At 30.8% G+C, this 8,705-nt stretch overlaps 2 non-coding genes across 2 annotated transcripts; both read left to right on the top strand.

Moving 5' to 3' along the window:
- The first annotated feature begins 5,421 nt into the window (after nt 1-5,421).
- On the top strand, nt 5,422-5,495 carry TRNAV-AAC. Its single transcript has one exon. It is a non-coding gene; the product is annotated as a tRNA-Val (tRNA).
- A 1,460-nt stretch (nt 5,496-6,955) lies between these two features.
- Nucleotides 6,956-7,029, top strand: TRNAV-AAC. The gene has a single exon. It is a non-coding gene; the product is annotated as a tRNA-Val (tRNA).
- Nucleotides 7,030-8,705: the final 1,676 nt, after the last annotated feature.

Consider the following 8,705-nt stretch of genomic DNA (forward strand, 5'->3'; position numbering starts at 1 on the left):
AACGCATGGGCAAAAGCATTACACCAATGATAAAGTGATCTCCATCTAATATGGTCTTTTGATTGTAACGTAATTATTGGTTGTAAAAGTGAAAGCCACTGGTTTCATGGTGTAGTTGGTTATCACATCAGTCTAACACACTGAAGGTCTTTGGTTCAAGTTTGAGCGAAGCTAATAATATTAAATTTGTCATTTCTTTGCTTTGCTAAATAATAAATATATATGTATGTACTGATTGTTGAACTCTCTAGTATCACTACAAATATATATTCGACAACAAAATTTATTTCACAAAAATATTAATTTTTTAATCAAGAATCATCTAATCAGATTATTAGAAAGTTTCTCTCACTGAACATTTTTTTTTCTGAATCTGATACTGAATCACTTTTTGTTCTTATCTATCCCGTTCTATTCCCATTCTCACAAGGTAAAAATAAAATATGGTAGCTCATTCTTGAGTCATGTTGGATCCATTTTGGGAATTGGAATTGAAGATATAAAAACACACAGAAAAAAAAAAACAATGATTTATCCAAAACTAAACAAAATGCATGGGGAAAAGCATCACACCACTGATAAAGTGATCTCCATCTAATATGGCCTTTTGATTGTAACATAATTATTGGTTGCTAAAGTGAATGCAAATGGTTTTGTGGTGTAGTTGGTTATCACGTCAGTCTAACACGCAGATGTTTTTCGGTTCAAGTACGGGCGAAGCCAATAATGTTAAATTTGTTGTTTCTTTGCTTTGCTAAATAACAAATATATAGAGTTTGTTGAACTCTTTATTATCACTACAATTATATTTTCAACTATTCAACAAAAAAAATTTATTTCACAATAATATTAATTTTTAATCAAGAATCATCTAATCAGATTATTAGAAAGTACATCTCACTTAACTTTTTTTTTTTCCTGAACCCGATAGTATCTACTCAACTTAATGAATGAATTTTTGTTCTTATCTTTCCCGTTCTATACACATTCTCACAAGCTAAAAATAAAATATGGAACTCAAGCTTAAGTAATGTTGGATCCATTTTGAAGTTTGGAGTTGGAGATATAAAAACACCCAGAAAAAAAAAAACAATCATTTCTCCAATACTAAACAAAACGCAGGAGGAAAAACATTACACCAATGATAAAGTGATCTCCATCTAATATGGTCTTTTGATTGTAACGTAATTATTGGTTGCTAAAGTGAAAGCCACTGGTTTCGTGATGTAGTTTGTTATCACGTTAGTCTAACACACTGAAGGTCTTTGGTTCAAGTCCGGGTGAAGCCAATAATATTAAGTTTGTCCTTTCTTTGCTTTGCTAAATAATAAATATATATGTAAGTACTGTTTGTTGAACTCTCTAGTATCACTACAAAATTTATCCAAAACTAAACAAAATGCATGGGGAAAAGCATCACACCACTAATAAAGTGATCTCAATCTAATATAGTCTTTTGATTGTAACATAATTATTGGTTGCTAAACTGAATGCCACTGGTTTCGTGGTGTAGTTGGTTATCACGTCAGTCTAACACACTGAAGGTTTCCAGTTCAAGTTCGGGCAAAGCCAATAATGTTAAATTTGCCGTTTCTTTTCTTTGCTAAATAACAAATAAGATTGTTAGAAAGTTTCTCTCACTCCACTTTTTTTTTTTCCCTGAATCCGATAGTATCTACTGAACTTAATGAATGAATTTTTGTTCATATCTTTCCCGTTCTATTCACATTCTCAGAAGCTAAAAATAAAATATGGAAATCAGGCCTAAGTAATGTTGGATCCATGTTGAAGTTTGGAGTTGGAGATATAAAAACACCCAGAAATAATAAAAAAAAAAACAATCATTTCTCCAATACTAAACAAAACGCATGGGGAAAAGCATTACACCAATGATAAAGTGATCTTCATCTAATATGGTCTTTAGATTGTAACGTAATTATTGGTTGTTAAAGTACAAGCCACTGGTTTCATGGTGTAGTTTGTTATCACATCAGTCTAACACACTGAAGGTCTTTGGTTCAAGTTCGAGCGAAGCCAATAATATTAAATTTGTCATTTCTTTGCTTTGCTAAATAATAAATATAAATGTATGTACTGTTTGTTGAACTCTCTAGTATCACTACAAATATATATTCGACAACCAAATTTATTTCACAAAAATATTAATTTTTTAATCAAGAGTCATCTAATTAGATTAATAGAAAGTTTCTCTCACTCAACATTTTTTTTCTGAATCTGAAACTGAATCACTTTTTGTTCTTATCTATCCCGTTCTATTCCCATTCTCACAAGCTAAAAATAAAATATGGTAGCTCATTCTTGAGTCATGTTGGATCCATTTTGGGATTTGGAATTGAAGATATAAAAACACACAGAAAAAAAAACAATGATTTATCCAAAACTAAACAAAATGCATGGGGAAAAGCATCACACCACTGATAAAGTGATCTCCATCTAATATGGCCTTTTGATTGTAACATAATTATTGGTTGCTAAAGTGAATGCAAATGGTTTTGTGGTGTAGTTGGTTATCACGTCAGTCTAACACGCAGATGTTTTTCGGTTCAAGTCCGGGCGAAGCCAATAATGTTAAATTTGTAGTTTCTTTGCTTTGCTAAATAACAAATATATAGAGTTTGTTGAGCTCTTTATTATCACTACAATTATATTTTCAACTATTCAACAAAAAAAATTTATTTCACAAAAATATTAATTTTTAATCAAGAATCATCTAATCAGATTATTAGAAAGTGCATCTCACTCAACTTTTTTTTTTTTCCTGAATCCGATAGTATCTACTCAACTTAATGAATAAATTTTTGTTCTTTATCTTTCCCGTTCTAGTCACATTCTCACAAGCTAAAACTAAAATATGGAACTCAGGCCTAAGTAATGTTTGATCCATTTTGAAGTTTGGAGTTGGAGATATAGAAACAACCAGAAAAAAAAATCAATGATTTCTCCAGCACTAAACAAAACGCATGGGGAAAAGCATCACACCACAAATAAAGTGATCTCCATCTAATATGGTCATTTGATTGTAACGTAATTATTGGTTGCTAGTGTGATTGCAAGTGGTTTCGTGGTGTACTTGGTTTTCACGTCAGTCTAACACACTGAAGGTCTCCGGTTCAAGTCTGGGCGAGGCCAATAATGTTAAATTGGTCGTTTCTTTGCTTTGCTAAATAACTATATATATAGAGAGAGTTTGTTGAACTCTCTAGTATCACTACAAATACATTTTCAACTATTCAACAACAATATTTATTTCACAAAAATATTAATTTTTAATCAAGAATCATCTAATCAGATTATTAGAAAGTTTCTCTCACACAACTTTTTTTTTTTTTTTTTTCTGAATCCAATTGTGTCTACTCAACTTAATGAATGAATTTTTGTTCTTATCCTTCCCGTTTTATTCACATTCTCACATGCTAAAAATAAAATATGGAACTCAGGCCAAAGTAATGTTGGATCCATTTTGAAGTTTGGAGTTGGAGATATAAAAACACCCAGACAAAAAAAACAACGATTTCTCCATCACTAAACAAAACGCATGGGGAAAAGCATCACACCAATGATAAAGTGATCTCCATCTAATATGGTCTTTTGATTGTAACGTAATTATTGGTTGCTAAAGTGAAAGCCACTGGTTTCGTGGTGTATTTGGTTATCACGTCAGTCTATCACAGTGAAGGTCTTCGGTTCAAGTTCGGGCGAAGCCAATAATATTAAGTTTGTCATTTCTTTGCTTTGCTAAATAATAAATATATATGTATGTACTGTTTGTTGAACTCTCTAGTATCACTACAAATATATATTCGACAACAAAATTTATTTCACAAAAATATTAATTTTTTAATCAAGAATTATCTAATCAGATTATTAGAAAGTTTCTCTCACTCAACATTTTTTTTTCTGAATCTGATACTGAATAGTTTTTTGTTCTTATCTATCCCGTTCTATTCCCCTTCTCACAAGCTAAAAATAAAATAGGATAGCTCAGTCCTGAGTCATGTTGGATCCATTTTGGGATTTCGAGTTGAAGATATAAAAACACACAAAAAAAAAAACAATGATTTATCCAAAACTAAACAAAATGCATGGGAAAAAGCATCACACCACTGATAAAGTGATCTCCATCTAATATGGCCTTTTAATTGTAACATAATTATTGGTTGCGAAAGTGAATGTAAATGGTTTTATGGTTGTAGTTGGTTATCACGTTAGTCTAACACACAGGTTTCCGGTTCAAGTCCGGGCGAAGCCAATAATGTTAAATTTGTCTATATATATATATATATATATATATATATATATATATATATATATAGAGAGAGAGAGAGAGAGAGAGAGAGAGAGAGTTTGTTGAACTCTCTATTATCACAACAAATATATTTTCAACTATTCAACAATAAAATTTATTTCACAAAAATAAATATATTTTCAACTATTCAACAATAAAATTTATTTCACAAAAATATTAATTTTTAATCAAGAATCATCTAATCAGATTATTAGAAAGTTTATCTCGCTCAACTTTTTTTTTTCCTGAATCGGATAGTATCTACTCAACTTAATAAATTAATTTTTGATCTTATCTTTCCTGTTCTATTCACATTTTCACAAGCTAAAAATAAAATATGGAACTCAGGCCTAAGTAATGTTGGATCCATTTTGAAGTTTGGAGTTGGAGATATAAAAACACCCAGAAAAAAAAAACATAGATTTCTCCAACACTAAACAAAACGCATGGGGAAAAGCATCACACCAATGATAAAGTGATCTCCATCTAATATGGTGTTCTGATTGTAACGTAATTATTGGTTGCTAAAGTGAACGCCACTGGTTTCGTGGTGTAGTTAGTTATCACGTCAGTCTAACACACTGAAGGTCTTCGATTCAAGTCCGGGCAAAGCCAATAATGATAAATTTGTCGTTTCTTTTCTTTGCTAAATAACAAATACATATATAGAGTTTGTTGAACTCTCTAGTATCACTACAAATACATTTTCAACTATTCAACAACAAAATTTATTTCACAAAAATATTAATTTTTAATCAAGAATCATCTAATCAGATTATTAGAAAGTTTCTCTCATTCCACTTTTTTTTTCCCTGAATCCGATAGTATCTACTGAACTTAATGAATGAATTTTTGTTCATATCTTTCCCGTTCCATTCACATTCTCAGAAGCTAAAAATAAAATATGGAACTCAGGCCTAAGTAATGTTGGATCCATGTTGAAGTTTGGAGTTGGAGATATAAAAACACCCAGAAATAATAAAAAAAAAACAATCATTTCTCCAATACTAAACAAAACGCATGGGGAAAAGCATTACACCAATGATAAAGTGATCTCCATCTAATATGGTCTTTTGATTGTAACGTAATTATTGGTTGTTAAAGTGAATGCCACTGGTTTCATGGTGTAGTTGGTTATCACATCAGTCTAACACACTGAAGGTCTTTGGTTCAAGTTCGAGCGAAGCCAATAATATTAAATTTGTCATTTCTTTGCTTTGCTAAATAATAAATATATGTATGTATGAACTGTTTGTTGAACTCACTAGTATCACTACAAATATATATTCGACAACCAAATTTATTTCACAAAAATATTAATTTTTTAATCAAGAATCATCTAATCAGATTATTAGAAAGTTTCTCTCACTCAACATTTTTTTTTTTGAATCTGATACTGAATCACTTTTTGTTCTTATCTATCCCGTTCTATTCCCATTCTCACAAGCTAAAAATAAAATATGGTAGCTCATTCTTGAGTCATGTTGGATCCATTTTGGGATTTGGAATTGAAGATATAAAAACATACAGAAAAAAGACAATGATTTATCCAAAACTAAAGAAAATGCATGGGGAAACGCATCACACCACTGATAAAGTGATCTCCATCTAATATGGCCTTTTGATTGTAACATAATCATTGGTTGCTAAAGTGAATGCAAATGGTTTTGTGGTGTAGTTGGTTATCACGTCAGTCTAACACGCAGATATTTTTCGGTTCAAGTCCGGGCGAAGCCAATAATGTTAAATTTGTTGTTTCTTCGCTTTGCTAAATAACAAATATATAGAGTTTGTTGAACTCTTTATTATCACTACATGCAATTATATTTTCAACTATTCAACAAAAAAAATTTATTTCACAAAAATATTAATTTTTAATCAAGAATCATCTAATCAGATTATTAGAAAGTACATCTCACTCAACTTTTTTTTTTCCTGAACCCGATAGTATCTACTCAACTTAATGAATGAATTTTTGTTCTTATCTTTCCCGTTCTATTCACATTCTCACAAGCTAAAAATAAAATATGGAACTCAAGCTTAAATAATGTTGGATCCAATTTGAAGTTTGGAGTTGGAGATATAAAAACACCAAAAAAAAAAAAAAAACAATCATTTCTCCAATACTAAAAAAAACCCAGGAGGAAAAGCATTACACCAATGATAAAGTGATCTCCATCTAATATGGTCTTTTGATTGTAACGTAATTATTGGTTGCTAAAGTGAAAGCCACTGGTTTCGTGATATAGTTGGTTATCACGTTAGTCTAACACACTGAAGGTCTTTGGTTCAAGTCTGGGCGAAGCCAATAATATTAAGTTTGTCATTTCTTTGCTTTGCTAAATAATAAATATATATGTATGTACTGTTTGTTGAACTCTCTAGTATCACTACAAAATCATCTAATCAGATTATTAGAAAGTCTCACAAGCTAAAAATAAAATAGGGTAGCTCAGTCATGAGTCATGTTGGATCCATTTTGGGATTTCGAGTTCAAGATATAAAAACACACACAAAAAAAAAACAATGATTTATCCAAAACTAAACAAAATGCATGGGAAAAAGCATCACACCACTAATAAAGTGATCTCCATCTAATATGGTCTTTTGATTGTAATGTAATTATTGGTTGCTAAAGTGAATGCCACTGGTTTCGTGGTGTAGTTGGTTATCTCGTCCGTCTAACACACTGAAGGTCTCCGGTTCAAGTCCGGGCGAAGCCAATAATGTTAAATTTGTCGTTTCTTTTCTTTGCTCAATGACAAATACATATATAGAGTTTGTTGAACTCTCTAGTATCATTACAAATACATTTTCACCTATTCAACAACAAAATTTATTTCACAAAAATATTAATTTTTAATCAAGAATCATCTAATAAGATTATTAGAAAGTTTCTCTCACACCACTTTTTTTTTCCCTGAATCCGATAGTATCTACTGAACTTAATGAATGAATTTTTGTTCATATCTTTCCCGTTCCATTCACATTCTCACAAGCTAAAAATAAAATATGGAACTCAGGCCTAAGTAATGTTGGATCCATGTTGAAGTTTGGAGTTGGAGATATAAAAACACCCAGAAATAATAATAAAAAAAACAATCTTTTCTCCAATACTAAACAAAACGCATGGGGAAAAGCATTACACCAATGATAAAGTGATCTCCATCTAATATGGTCTTTTGATTGTAACGTAATTATTGGTTGTTAAAGTGAAAGCCACTGGTTTCATGGTGTAGTTTGTTATTACATCAGTCTAACACACTGAAGGTCTTTGGTTCAAGTTCGAGCGAAGCCAATAATATTAAATTTGTCATTTCTTTGCTTTGCTAAATAATAAATATATATGTATGTACTGTTTGTTGAACTCTCTAGTATCACTACAAATATATATTCGACAACCAAATTTATTTCACAAAAATATTAATTTTTTAATCAAGAATCATCTAATCAGATTATTATAAAGTTTCTCTCACTCAACATTTTTTTTTCTGAATCTGATACTGAATCACTTTTTGTTCTTATCTATCCTGTTCTATTCCCATTCTCACAAGCTAAAAATAAAATATGGTAGCTCATTCTTGAGTCATGTTGGATCCATTTTGGGATTTGGAATTGAAGATATAAAAACACACAGAAAAAAAAAACAATGATTTATCCAAAACTTAACAAAATGCATGGGGAAAAGCATCACACCACTGATAAAGTGATCTCCATCTAATATGGCCTTTTGATTGTAACATAATTATTGGTTGCTAAAGTGAATGCAAATGGTTTTGTGGTGTACTTGGTTATCACGTCAGTCTAACACGCAGATGTTTTTCGGTTCAAGTCCGGGCGAAGCCAATAATGTTAAATTTGCCGTTTCTTTGCTTTGCTAAATAACAAATATATAGAGTTTGTTGAACTCTTTATTATCACTACAATTATATTTTCAACTATTCAACAAAAAAAATTTATTTCACAAAAATATTAATTTTTAATCAAGAATCATCTAATCAGATTATTAGAAAGTACATCTCACTCAACTTTTTTTTTCCTGAATCCGATAGTATCTACTCAACTTAATGAATAAATTTTTGTTCTTTATCTTTCCCGTTCTAGTCACATTCTCACAAGCTAAAAATAAAATATGGAACTCAGGCCTAAGTAATGTTTGATCCATTTTGAAGTTTGGAGTTTGAGATATAAAAACAACCAGAAAAAAAAAACAATGATTTCTCCAGCACTAAACAAAACGCATGGGGAAAAGCATCACACCACAAATAAAGTGATCTCCATCTAATATGGTCATTTGATTGTAACGTAATTATTGGTTGCTAAAGTGATTGCAAGTGGTTTCGTGGTGTACTTGGTTTTCACGTCAGTCTAACACACTGAAGGTCTCCGGTTCAAGTCT

This window comes from Ipomoea nil, unplaced genomic scaffold (genome assembly GCF_001879475.1).
Source record: "Ipomoea nil cultivar Tokyo-kokei standard unplaced genomic scaffold, Asagao_1.1 scaffold2700, whole genome shotgun sequence".
In the NCBI taxonomy this organism is placed as follows: Eukaryota; Viridiplantae; Streptophyta; class Magnoliopsida; order Solanales; family Convolvulaceae; genus Ipomoea; species Ipomoea nil.